This window comes from Diabrotica virgifera, chromosome 9, assembly GCF_917563875.1.
Source record: "Diabrotica virgifera virgifera chromosome 9, PGI_DIABVI_V3a".
Taxonomy (NCBI): Eukaryota; Metazoa; Arthropoda; class Insecta; order Coleoptera; family Chrysomelidae; genus Diabrotica; species Diabrotica virgifera.
This window is the reverse complement of record NC_065451.1, coordinates 58,358,521-58,373,514: the sequence shown is the minus strand read 5'-3', so window position 1 is coordinate 58,373,514 and position 14,994 is coordinate 58,358,521. Positions and strand designations below refer to the sequence as shown.

Below are 14,994 nucleotides of genomic sequence, written 5' to 3'. Positions count from 1 at the left end.
ATTGTGTTCATGTTTTGATGAAATTAACGCGATTATTTCATTCATAGGAGATTCTGACGAATAGAAAGCTACAGAAATCTGAATTAAATCGATAATTTTTGATAATCTCCCGTCGTTAAATATATTACGTCAGACGCCCTTCGTTCCTACGAAAAAATACATTCAGTGACATTATATATAGACCGGTCACTCTAGTATAGAGTATAGGTCGCTCAGGTTCATGAGCTCTTTTAATCCATTTCATGCGGTGGATTGGTCCGCATAATTCCTCTTCATTATCCTTTATAGATTTTCGTGTTTTTTTGCTTTTTCTGTAATCTGTTTCCATTCTTTCCTATTCTGTATTTTTTCTCTCCAGCCTGAAATTTCCATATTGGATATATCCTCTCGCAGTTGGTCTTCCCATCTTATTTTCGGTCTTCCTCTAGGTCTGTTTATTACTGGCGTCCAATTTGTTATCTGCCTAATTAGTGCATCTGCTTCTCTTCGTTGGATGTGGCCAAACCATTTTAACCTTTGTGCTTTAATGAATCTCACTATATCTTCTCCTTCCATTAGATTTCTTATTTCGTGATTCATCAGAATTCGCATTTCTCCTTGATCTGTTTTGATTGGGCCATGTATTCTTCTAATAATTTTTCTTTCTATTATTCTCAGTTTTTCTTCATCTTTTTTTGTAAGGCACATTGCTTCTGCTCCATAAGTGATGCCTGGTCTAATTGCCGCTCTATATATATTTGTCTTTGTTTTCTTGCTTAGGCTTTTATCTTTAAGTAACTTGTGGTATTTCCAGAATGCCCTATTCCCTGCTTTAACTCTTTCATTTATCTCTATGCTTCTTCTGTTTTGACCATCTACTATCACTCCTAAGTATTTAAAGCAGTCAACCCTTTGGAATACATTATCACTTATTCTTATCTCTTTTATTCTATTTACTTGGTCTTGATTTCTCGTATTTATTAAGTATTTTGTTTTTTTTTTCTGATTAATTATTAACCCCCTGATTTTTGCCTCTCTTGTCAATGTTAGCAGTGCATCTTCTAGACTTCTCTTGTCACGGGCTATCAACCCTAGGTCGTCTGCATACCCTATTATTTGTGTAGAACTTTGGATTATTGTCTTTTTTGTTAGTCCTGTGTTTCTAATTACTCCCTCCAAGGCTATATTAAAGAGCGTTGTCGATAGGCTGTCCCCTTGTCTTACCCCGTGTTCTATGTTGATATTCTTCGTTTCACCATCCACTGTTTTGACCTTTGCTGTTGTGTCCATGATTGTCATTCTGGTCAATCATTCCTCTTCTACGTTCGTGCCATTGTACCTCTTTAGTTTTTGTACTAATTCCTCTGAATACTCTTGTTTTGTTTGTTGCACTTTTAATTTGGTTAAGTTCCACTTCCTTCTTTTTCCTACTTTATTATTAGCTTTGATGATTTTCATCTTCATTTTGGCTATTAAGAGTATGTGGTCAGTGTCAGCGTTTGCTCCTCTAAAGGATCTCACATCTTGTATTATCTTTGTCCATTTTTTCGAAATCAAAACTAGATCTATTTGGTTGCCATCTGATCTCCCTGGTAACATCCAGGTTATCTTGGGTTCCCTTTTATGAATAAATTTCGTACTGACGATGTAGGTATTTGTTGCTGCTGCCAGATTGCAAACTTTTGCCCCGTTATCGTTTGTGACATTGTGGATCGTTTCTTTACCTGCTACATTTTGGTTGTAGCTCTCTTTTCCCACTTGTGCGTTAAAATCTCCCAGTATTATTAAGATATCGCTCCTAGGAATATTTTCGCAGGTTTCTTCTAAAAGTTCATAGAATTCCATTTTATCTTGTTGGTCTGCTTCCTCGGTAGGTGCGTAGCAGTTAAGTAAAGATATATTGGCTTGTTTATTTTCGATTCTGATGTAGGAGATTCTTCCATTAATAGCTTTGAAATTTATAACTTTTTCTCTCATTCTTTTGCTTACCATAAAAGCTGTTCCATTTTTCCCCTGTTTGTCTTCTCCTGAGTAATACATAGTAAAGTTTTTCTTCTTAACTGTTCCTTCATTTTTCCATCGTATCTCCTGTAGTGCTAGTATTTCTAGTTCGTATTTTTCCATTTCTAAAGCAATTTCCTGCATTTTCCCTACTTTTAGCATTGTCTGGATATTCCATGATCCAATTTTAATGGGTTTAGCTCTTTTATTCATGTTAATTTTATTTCTCTTTTTCTTGTGCATTGTTTGATTATTATCATTATCCATTTCCTTAGCCGGGTCTGTTTCCACTATCCTTCGGTTTGATTCTTTTAGTTTTTTGGATTTTCTCTGTTGTTTCCAGTACACTTCAGCTAGAGATGCATCAAGTCAGACTAGTTTGATTTTATTCAACAAACTTGACTTGACTTGAAAACCAAACTTTTTTTGTAAAAAAGTTTGACTTGACTTGATTTTGATATCTTTAGGTTTGATTTGAAATCAAACTTTTTCAAACAGTTTGAAGTTTGAATATCATATTGCGCAACGTGTTTATTTCCAATTGCCGACTTTTGTTTTGACTTATTTGGATATGTCTGAATTTGTACTCTGCTAATCTGTACTCTGTAAGAGAAAAATATCTGTAGTCGAAGCAAAATTAATTAATAAATATACTGATTTATTTGAACTACTGTGAACTAATTCTTTAAAACGACATTGCAAAGTCGCAAAAAATTTATTAAACCTACTCTATTAAAAATATAATATTTTGTTGTTCCTTCATAAATTTTCGTTAAAGTAGATTAAATTAAAATTTGTATGATAAAAAAACCATCCAACGAATTCTTTGTTAATCTAGTAACCTTAGGGTGACCAAATCATAAACTTGAAAAAACGGGACAAATCCAAGGAGCAGTAGCGCACCTAGAATTTTTCTGCGGGGGTGGGGGGTTGGCTTGGGCACCGACTTTTTTTTGTGTTATTTGTGAAAGACAAGTTACATTTTCCTACGATTCTTCATAATTATATTTTTCATATGCCCTGGGGGAAAGGAGGTTTAACCCACAAACCCCCCACCTCCTGGGTGCGCCACTGCCAAGGAGGGTTTGGGACGATACCCAAACAGGTAGGGACGATTGAAACATGACAAATAAAACATAACATCTTTTAAAATAGAAGCATATTTTAGCTAATTTGTGACCTATATATCCTTTTCAATTTACCTTTGACTGTAATTTACGTACGATCACGACAGCGAAACAGACAGAACACTAAAAAACTCCGCCATAATGACAAGGATCAACAACCTGTCAGAAGAATACAAAATAGCAAGAAACAAAGCTAACTCAATAAATAAAAAGAAGAAAAATGACCGGTAGAAAATAATTTTAAGCATTAGCACAAGAGGACTAAAAAAACCAAAAAGGAGAAACCCTATTTGAAGACAAACAGATCAGCAGAATAGGGGAATAATATGTATTACAAAAAAATGCTATTTAGTATGAAAGAAACACACTGCGATGAAAAAGTAACGCCGTAGAATATAACGACGAAGTAGAAATTTTTACAGAAGTACAAAAACAAATATTAAAATTCTAGGAAACGGAAAATCATCAGGAGAAGATGAAATAGTTCTGGAATTAATAAAATACAGGAGGAGCAGAATTCCATAAACAAATAAACCAGCTAATACAACAAATATGGACAAAACAGACTACCAGACGAATGGAACACAGGCAAAATAACGCAAAAGATGGAAAACATATTAAGTTGCGAGATAACAAGAAATGAAACTAGTGAAGGTGGGAGATTTAGCGACAAAAACCTATAAACTTACATTCTATTTATTGTTTTCCACCTTTAGACGTATCAGAGGGGTATGCCAACTAAAACTGCCAGTCTCCCAGGGGCAGTTGCCAAACTCGTCCGATGCGTTCAAAGGTGGGAAATAATAAGTAGCATATAAATTTATAGGTTTTTCATTTCATTTCATTTATTTTTATCTCACAACTTAATGTGTTTTCCATCTTTTGCGTTATTTTGCCGGTTATTAACGCGCTCATCACTGTATAAAAAAGGAGATCGGGAGGAATGGGAGAATTACAGACCAATGACTTTATTAAACACCATATTATAACATTTTAGCAAACATACTAAACATGAGACTTAAATCATGCTCTGAACGAATATCAGAAGAATATCAAAACGGGTTCAGAACGGGAAAACGACGATTAATTCCATACATACAGTGGAGCAAATAATTCAAAAATCGAGAGAATACAACAGAGAAAGGCACCTAATATTCATAGATTTCAAAAGCGCTTTTGATACAATAATTCGGACGAAAATGATGGAGGAGCTAGAGAATGTTGGAATCCTAGAAAGATTAAGACACATGCTGACAGTGAGCCTAAAGAACACCAGACCAAGGATCAGTTTCAACGGAACAACTCCTAAGGAGATCAATTTAAACAAAGGCGTGAAACAAGGTGATTCTATCTCCCCGACACGATTTATTCTTATATTGAAAGTAATCATACGGAGGACAAACTGTGCAAACAAAAACATTATTACGGATTCTACAACTTCAACTAGTAGCATATGCAGATGATTTAGTCATCATAGTGAAGACGAAGATGACACTTATAAAAGCATTTGGAAAATTAGATAAAGAAGCGAAGAGAATAGGACTATAGATAAACCAGCACAAAACAAAATACAGGACGATAGGGAGGGACGACACAACTAAGAAATATCTAATAACACAGAACAATAAACTTGAAACTCTATCCACCCTTAGCTACTTGGGAGTAACAATAGGAAAAGCCGGGAGAGAGAGAACAGAGGAAAGAATTCTGAAAGGCAGAAAAACATATAGATTGAATAGAAATCTGCTGAGAAACAAGGCTCTAAGTATCATGTGAACTTATAATGTAAGATTTTAATAAGACCTGTTGTTACATATGGGATGGAAACAACGACGATTAACAAGAATTCTTTAAAGAGGAAGAGTGCCTTCTGAAATTTGAAAGAAAAATAATGAGAACAATACTGGGCCACAATGTAACAAGAGAAGCAGAAATAAGAATGAAACAAAGGGCGAGATTGAAGAAGAATTAAGGAGAGAAAATAAATCAGACTTTTTCGGAACCCCGGGACAAATCGTTAAAAAACGGGACAATCCCGTTTTTTCGGGACGTTTGGTCACCCTAAGTAACCTCCAACAATTTTTAGTTTGAATATTATTTTGTTTGTGTCGTTTAAATCAGAAATTCTCGTGTATAAATAGAACTCTTTACCTACATACTTTTCTTTTATTTCGTAAAAATAGGATATCTCTTTGAATGCGATGACATCCGGACAACATCTGTTTATTTTTTGACCTGGCTCGCCCTTCCGAGACTTGCGTCTGTTAATGAAATACATGCAGTGACACCAAATTTAATATTTTTGAAATATCCCTTGCTTGGCCGAGTTTTTTATGCATTATGTAGGGGTAATGTATACAAGGAAATGAAACACTTCGGTCATAATTTATTATCAATAATATTAATGAAGTCAATAATTAAGTCAAATCAAGACTATTACATACCTAATAGCTAATATGCAACAATTACAAAGCAATAACAATTACCTGTTATTATTCTTAGGAAATCTAAATAAACTTATTCCTCTTCCTGTCGCAGATGAACATCTGCGAAATACACACGAGTAACCAGGCATTTTATAACCATAACCATAATGATACTATATAATATATAATTGATCGGTAGTAAACAATGGTAAGGGACAAATTTTGATTTTTCGCGAAATCGTATGTAAAAGATGGCAAGGGACATGGCAAAGAAGAAAATTTTACTTGGTTTATCCTCCTAATAATAGATGGAGCCAGATTAATTTCTTAAAATTTGGTAAGGGACATGCATAAGCATGAAAATAATGTTATGTGTCCATGATAATGCACGTTGTTTAAATCTAAATGGCTTTTTTGCTTTTAACAGTGACAATTCTGAGAGCTACGATGATTGTAACTCAGATAAAGATCCTGAATTTCAAGTATTTAGTGAAGCTAGAGCTTGGTCAAGTTTCTATAAAGAAGACAATTTCTTTATAAACTTAGAATGTTCGCAAGTAAAAAATGGTATGGAATGTACTAACATTGTTTACATCCACGTTCACCTTGCATAAAACTTAACATTTTTTACTTGCAAACATGAAAATAAATTCTCTCCAGCGCTATATTATTTTTATTTAAACGTTTTAGAAAACCCGAAAGATGTAAAATCATTTTGGGAATTGATTCCAGCTGTTTACTACAAATGGTATCTAAATTTAAAATGAATTCCTAGTACCGACCAAATTATGTTAAGTCAATACCACTTAACACTTTACGTTAAACTATTTCAAATATTCTAGGTAAACAATGTTAAGTTGTAGTTCAAATTTTCCTACTTTTCTAATTAATCATTATAAAAAAATATTTGGTTTTCCATATTTTGCCTACGTATTAACAACATATTCAGCTAGTTTTAACATGCTCCATACTCTTATATTTTTTAATAAAAAATATAAGAATATTTTTTTTTTAAATTCAACACATCAAAACTCAAAACTTCTTTACTGCCCCTTACCATTTTTTACTGCCGGACCCCTCAATTATATAAATGCTCAAATAAACTTGTTAAGTCGAGTATATACCATATCCACGAGGAAAAAGTTTTCCTGTAGTTGGCTGTATACCATATATTACAAAAAACGACTAAAATCCTTTATAAAAGGTATATTTTTGTTAAACTCCCTATAAAGGGCTACAGTACAGAACTAGTTTTCGATAATTCGATAAACTATAATCGCTTCTTATATCAAGTTACTTTTATATGGCACTCATTGTATTATTAATTTTCTTATCTTAAATGGCAACTAACATATCTATCTCGACAAAAAAGTATATCTACTAAATAAATTATTTTTCAAACTCTCTCAAACTAGTTTGACAAACAGTTTGAATTTTCAAACTTGTACGATTGACCAGTTTGACTTGACTTGAATTATTTGTCAGAAGGATTGACTTGAGTATGACTTGAAATTAAGTCAAACTCAAGTCAAGTTCAAACATTCAAGTCAAACTTGTGCAACTCTAACTTCAGCTTTAAGTCTTTTATTATGTTATTCCATTCCCAAAGTTGATCGTCTATCCATAATTTTTTGAAGCCCATCTTCACTTTCTTCCCTGCTTCCTTTTCCACCTCTGCTCTTTTCTTTACTTGCCTGTGTATTCTTCGTTCTTCATAGGTTCTTTGTTCGTCGATAAATATTTTTGTACCTTTGAGGATTTTCTTTTGTTCCATTATTTTCTTTTTATCTTGTATATTTTCCAATTTTGCTATTATGAACGGCTGTGAATTTCTTGGTCTAATTATCTCTGTTTGTTCTATTTTAGCTTCAACGTTGAGTTTTATTTTTAGTAAATTTTCTAGATCTTCTTTTACATTTTCTTCTCCTATTTTAATTCCCCTGACTATTACGTTTTTCTCAATTTTCTTTTTCTCCTCTCTTTCCGTTCTATCCTCTAGGTCGCTTAGTCTTTTTGGCACTGCCTCCTTAAATTTTAGTTTGCTTAGCGTTTCCATTTCTTCTCGCACTTCTTTAATTTCAGCTTTCATTTGTTTATTTTCTGCTCTTATTTCACTCATTTCTTGCTTTAGTAGCATATTTTCTCTTTTCAGCTCCTGGTTTTGATTTCTTAATTCTTTAAGCTCTTCTTGGATTCCATCCAATTTTTCTATCCTCGTATCCCTTGTTTCCATTCTGTCCAATTTTTCTCGCAAATCTTTTATGAATTCTTCCATGTTGTTACTATTCGATTGTTACTATTTGATTGTTACTATTTGATATACTAAATATATTTTTTACACACGCATAATTTGGCTGTCTGCGGTAAGTGCAAAAATCCGATTCAACCTCGCGGAGATTTTTGCCCTTCTTAGACTGGCCTATTTAAAAGGGTATTTATTTCTTTCTTCCCTATTTCTCAGTGCTTTTTTCAGATTTGGCAACACCGCCAAAAATTGTTTAGCAGTTACCTTCTTATGGAATGCAATAATTGATTGTTTTGTTTATTTATAGCTAACCTTGTTTTTTTGACCAGCACTGGCTCTGCAGGTTTTATTTACTTAAAAATGTTTGTTTCACTCCGAATTTTGATTGTACACTTCGCTGTTGTCCTTAGATACGAATTGGTGTGGTGTTTAAATTTTATTTTCACCTCAGTTTTAAGAATTTTCGCGATTTATTCACAGTAAATTTCCGAACTTGTTTATCTAGCCAAGCAATGTTTCCAAACTAATATTTAGATATTATTTACTAATTTATTTTAAATGTATCTTATTGTGTTCATGTTTTAATGTTAATGAAATTAACGCAATAATTCGATGAAATAAAATTATTTTGACATAATATTTAAAAGTCAAATCAGTAGACAATTACAATGGTTTTAAATCGTCGTCATGGAAACCAATATCGTCGTCGTGGTAAACTATTATATTGAAAGTTTGATTTTGACAACCTTGTCAAAGAATTAATTTGCGTATTTTCACTCCTAAATAAAACTTGATATGACTCTACTTTTTGCGGCTTTTATCCAAGCGTACGGTCCTAGAAAAAATATTGTTCCTAACTCATGCGGAAAGCGTCTTTCCCGCACTCGACTGCTTGCCCAAACTCCGCTATCGCGTCGTTCAGGTCAACGGCAGTCTCGTGCGTGAAAGTATCACTTTCCGCACTAGTTAGGAAAATAACTATTTTCTACGGCCGTGCTAAAACAGCCACTTTCCCGCACGCATTTCGTTTCCGAAAGTTGCACTTTCCCAAGTATTCTGCTTGGGAAAGTGCAACTTGGAAAGTACCTTGTAATATGGCATTAAAATATATTATAAAACATGCAATAAATTAATATTTAGATATGATTTACTAATTTATTTCAACTCTATCTTATTGTGTTCATGTTTTGATGAAATTAACGCGATTATTTCATTCATAGGAGATTCTGACCAATAGAAAGCTACAGAAATCTGAATTAAATCGATAATTTTTGATAATCTGCCGTCGTTAAATATATTACGTCAGATGCCCTTCGTTCCTACGAAAAAATACATTCAGTGACTTTAATGACAATTAATGTTTTAAAAAATTATAAAAGTGATGCCTTTTAATCGTCAAATATTTATAAAAACTGTGTGTTTAATGGTACTTACATAAATAAATTACAATAAAATTTTGGTTTTGAACAGTTTTATTCATGAAATAATCGCAACAAATTGCACTCGACCTCTGAAATTAATATAGAATTTTTGCTCTCGTGACACTTTGACATAATTTCACTCGCCTTCGGCTCGTGAAATTAAAACTGTCAAAGTGTCACTCGGGAAAAATTCAATAATTTCAGAGCTCTTGTGCAATTACTACTGATAATTCGTTGAAATAGAATTATTTTGACATAGTATTCAAAAGTCAAATCAGTAGACAATCTCGACTGCATGGCCGAACTCCGGTATCGCGTCGTTAGGCTCAACGGCAGTCTGGTCCGTGAAACTATCACTTTCCCCACTAGTTAGGAATAGTTATTTTCCTAACTAGTGCGGAAAGTGATACTTTCTCGCACGCGAATGCCATTGACTTGAACGACGCGATAGCGGAGTTCGAGCAAGCAGTCGAGTGCGGGAAAGACACTTTCCGCATGAGTTGGGAACAATATTTTTTCTAGGGCCGTACGGTTGGAAAAAAGCCACAACAAATAGAGTTATATTAATTTTTATTTAGGAGTGAAAATACACAAAATACGTTCTTTGATAAGGTTGTCAAAACCGAACTTTCAATAAAATTGGTTACCATGACGACGATGTTGGTTTCCATGACGATGATTAAAACCATTGTAACCTAATTGTCTACTGATTTGACTTTTGAATATTATGTCAAAATAATTATATTTCAACACGAATTATTGCGTTAATTTCGTTAAAACATGAAACACAATAAGATAAATTTGAAATAAACTAGTAAATAATACCTAAATAATATGGAGTCCGGCACTGATATCGAATATGCACGAACGCTTTTTGACCAATCTGCACAAATTAGTAATTTATCTTGTAAAAGCACTCATTTCACAAATACCTATGCCCAGAATAATAGTAAGAGATTTCAATAGTCACAACCCAATGTGGGGCTCAACAAATTTTAATATCAAAGGCAGACTAATCGAAGACTTGTTAACTGAAGAAAATTTAAACATTCTCAATAATGGAAGACCAACCAGATTTAATGAACATAGTGGTAATACATCGGCAATCGATCTATCGATTTGTGACCCAACTCTTTCAATTGCTCTTAATTGGGATCCCCTACCCTTTTTATATGGGAGGGAACATTACCCAATAAAAATGTCTGTATTTTCTGATGACACTATCTCTGAGTACCAACTAGTCCGAAAATGGAACCTGAAAAACGCTAATTGGGACAAGTACACTGATGCATTAGAAACAGACATAGAATTACAAGAATATACTTTTGAAAACACTGATATAAATGACCCTCTCAACATTTTTACGAATATTATTACATAAGCGACAGAAACGCATGCAGGAAAAACTAAAATATTAAAGCCATCGGTACATAATTCGCAAATATTTTAGGGGTATCCCTACTTTTTCTGCCTTTATACGACAAATTACGTGTAGTAAAATTCACACTGGTATGGATATGTAAACATTACTAGAATGTCATTCTACTTGAAAATGTCATTATTAATTTAAAGAGATGGCTTTTCAATGTTCTTGGATAACTATTATTTTTATAATTGCAAATTATTAATTCAGTTAATAAATGTGATAATTTTTTCGCTAACTATGTATTCAGTGATTGTAATAATTTATATGTACAACAAAAACTAATACTCACTCGAGAAAAGAGGAAAAGTGTTTAAGTGATTTTTTAATAATATATTGTTACTATGGAACGCTTACAATTTTGAACATATTTTAAAACAAAATACTTGGATCACAGAATATATTATCCTGATGTATTATCTGCTTGGATCTTCCACAAATAATACACAATAAATAACTTTTTATTAAGTTCACGTACTAATTCAATTATTTATCAAATACACTATATTATATCAATATTATTTAATCAACAACTCAAAATATTCCCGATGCCATGTCAAATATTTAAAATTGTGACTGTCTGACTGACAGTATGCTGACAATATTCTATTCGACTGAGTGCGTTGTATGACAAAGATAGATTTGGAAATATGACCACGGACATTGTGTTCATTTTTTTCGAATCCTGAAGAAACCAATAAATATTTTTGAAAAATTTAAACGCAGAATGAAAGACTATATTATTACCGAGGGCGAAAGTCCCTTAGAATAAATAAAAAGTTTCTTTTCAATGAGATATTTGAAATTAAAAATCACACTACATTTTCTCTTAGTTTTTCACCCCTGTAACTTATTAAAATAAACATTATCGAAGTTCTCAGGGACTTTCGGCCCTCGCCAATAACGTAATCTTTCATTCTGCGTTTAAATTTTTCAAAAATACTCATTAGTTTTCTCAGGATTTGAAAAAAATGAATCCCCATTTGAATAGCATTGCAGCCGAAAATACGTACCCATCCTCTTAAGGAAACACAGACCTCTACCGTGGTGGAATACAGAATGTCAAAATGCAATCAAGCAATATAAAGCATATTTTAACAGAATGAAAAAACATAGTAACATCACTAACATAACTGAATACAAAAAACAGAGAGCACATGCTCCATATATAACAAAAAATGCTCTAAAAACCAACTGGAGGAAATTTGTCTTAAATGTAAACAGTACAACAACTTTATCTACTATACAGTGATGAGCGCGCTAATAACCGGCAAAATAGCACAAAAGATGGAAAACGTATAAGTTGTGAGATAAAAAGAAATGAAACTAGTCGAGCTGGGAAATTTGGCGATATTAACGTATGAATTTACATTATTATATGGATTGTTTCCCACCTTTACACGTATCAGATGAGTATGTCAACTAAAACTGTCACTGTGACAGTGGCAGTTGCCAAACTCATCCGATACGTTTAAAGTTGGGAAACAATCAGCATAATGTAAATTCATAGGTTAATATCGCTTAATTTCCCAACTCAACTAGTTTCATTTCTTTTTACCTCACAACTTAACCCGGCACCTGCCACGTGGCTTTGCAAGGCACCAACTGCCACGTGGGGTGCTCACAGCACCCCTTAAAAATTGTCTGTGATCTATTTGTTTATAACAAAAATAATATGTTGAGTTACACAAGTATATAAAAACATGCTTTATCAACTTATTAACTACTAATATATTATAAAAGTTAAAATATAAAATTAAAAAGGTGTTATAAGCAAATTAGCAAGTCCAACCCATAATAAATGAAGTGAAGTAAAATATCTAAAAAAATTAAGATTTATTGAGCATAAAGACTATATTAATAATTTAAATCAGTTGTTAAAATAAAAAATGTAAATCTGACCAATTTATCAAAAACACAAAAAAAATTTAAAACTTAAACTGCCAGATGATGACACCCCGATTCGACTTTAGAGCTACAAGTTCAGAATGACACTAAATAACCACTTCAAATGCAAACAGATATATGCTATATAATATTATATAAAGCTGCTATTACGCATAGCATGCTTAACTAACTTGAAATACCAAATATTTGATGAAAATGTGTTATGGGGTGCTGGTAGCACCCCACGTGGCAGGTGCCGGGTTAAATACCTTTTCCATCTTTTGTGCTATTTTGCCGTTTATTAGCACGCTTATCACTGTACAGTAGGGTGGAGTGAAAATGAGATATATATTTTTTTTTCAAAATTTCATTTTGCAATACCCGCAAAAAGTTGCCTTATAATATCCTAAAAATAAAATGTAAATGATGTTTTTAATTATTTTAACATCTTTGGCCCTCTACCATCCCTTAAAGGGGTAATAATTTTTTTTTCAAAATTTCACTTTGCAATACCCGCAAAAAGTTGCTTTATAATATCCTAAAAATAAAAGGTAAATGATGTTTTGAATTATTTTAACATCTTGGGCCCTCTACCATCCCTTAAAGGAGTAATAATTTTTTTTCTTCAAAATTTCACTTTGCCATACCCGCAAAAAGTTACCTTATATTATCCTAAAAATAAAAGGTAAATGATGTTTTGAAATATTTTAACATATTTGGCCCTCTACCGCCCGTTGAAATGGTATTAGGGCATTTAATATGTTTCCAAAGTTTCAATTTGGAACTATTACATAATATATGTCATATAAGATAAAAAGTAAAGTAGAAAAAGGATTTATTATTATACTAAAAAACCATACAAACACAGCAGAGACGGACATTTGAACAATACTACTTTTTAAATAAAGAGCTGTAATAGCCATTATAGTCAGTTATAGCCACCATTCAATCACTACATCACCTTATAATCTTTTTTCGTTTCGAACGAGGGCACGATGCTCCTAGATTTAATTTTTGCTCTTATGAAGCCATCCCTAGCTGATTCACCAATCACCGACATAGACGCCTCAGTCACCATCTTAACACACCGTTCCACTGCCTGAGTATGACAGGGGAACTGAACGAAGTCCAAATCTGCCTCGGTATTATTGATGCATTGTTGGAGGGTTTGATTCAAAACGCCAGCTAAAATTGGAGGTGGGGTTACTTCACACGTCTGCCAGTTGATAACATCAATGTAGTCTAAGACATGGAAGTTCAGTTGTGGAATATGGAATTCTCTGACTTCTGTGGGAACAGAGACCATTTCTCTAGCTTTCAAAATTCTACGCAAAGCTAGTTCTCTGATATACCTTCGTTCATCAGTTAGCATGGCTAATAGCACGTTTTCGGGGTGGCAATAATAAGCATTCCGTTGAATGACAGGATCAATAATATTTTTAAGATCATCACTTAAATAACGAGATGATGATATTATCTTAAATATATGCCTTGCTCCATTCGCGCACGAAGGTTCTTTCTTTATCTGGAACCAAACTGGGGCATATACCTTTACTATGTACTCAGCCAGAATTTTTAAATTTGCAGATGGACTTTCGGTTGCAATATAAAGTCTTAGCATTCTGTTTGCGGCTGTAAGCCATCTAGCGTGTGATAGTTTTCCTGGATTGCGAGTACTTAGATTTAAGGAGCACTGACCAGCCGAAATTGCAAGACATATTTCGTACATGTATTTCTGGTCGGTACTCAGATCACTATATTCCAATTCGGGCACAATGCAAGTAATTGCCTCAAATTGTACAGGCGGCAGTGCCTCGCAGTTTTCAAGCAATTTACCTATAGGTCCCGAATACTCACGAGAACCGCTTGTTGCACCATCAAGGAATGCGAATAAGTGACGCAGAGGCAGCTCATTCGCATGCAGTAGGCAGATTAACCATTGCAAAGGACGTCCCAATTTATTCTGTAAATTCGCAATAACACCGTTTTTTCTTCCGGTATTTGTGGCTGTACCATCACAATTAACAGCTAAAACTTCGTTGAAGTTTAATCCATTTTTAATAAAAAAATCATAGATTGCTGTCGCTATGTGCTTCCCAGTTCCAGAACTCGGTGTCACATGGCCCAAATAAAGAGAATTTGGTTCTTCTATCATAGATATATGTTCTTCGCTGATCGTTCTTTTATGATATCTGTCGCCAACTATTTCCTGTGAGAGCATTTTGTCTTTTCTGCCATCAAAAAATATAATTTTCAAGCCTCCTCCACTTCCATTTTGCAAATTTTTGAGTAAAGCACGTGTTTTCTGGCGCTCTCTTCGAACCTTGCTTCTATCAACAACTTTAGTACAATCATCCATTGTTACAATACCGATGTCCTGTAACGTTGCTGAAGCAATTGCCTCAGCACATCTATCAGAAATACCGTATTGGTCACAGACCCGTGAGAGTGTTGGAAGTGTGAACCTCATTTGTCCAACTTCTAA

At 33.5% G+C, this 14,994-nt stretch overlaps 2 protein-coding genes across 4 annotated transcripts in view; one reads left to right on the top strand and one right to left on the bottom strand.

Moving 5' to 3' along the window:
* Nucleotides 1–14,994, bottom strand: part of LOC114339168 (dynein axonemal heavy chain 1-like) — a 1,269,803-nt gene that overhangs the window by 979,186 nt on the left and 275,623 nt on the right. The window lies entirely within an intron of this gene.
* The window catches only part of LOC114339586 (uncharacterized), a 100,764-nt gene that overhangs the window by 29,007 nt on the left and 56,763 nt on the right, over nt 1–14,994 (top strand). The gene's annotated exons all lie outside the window — the stretch shown is intronic.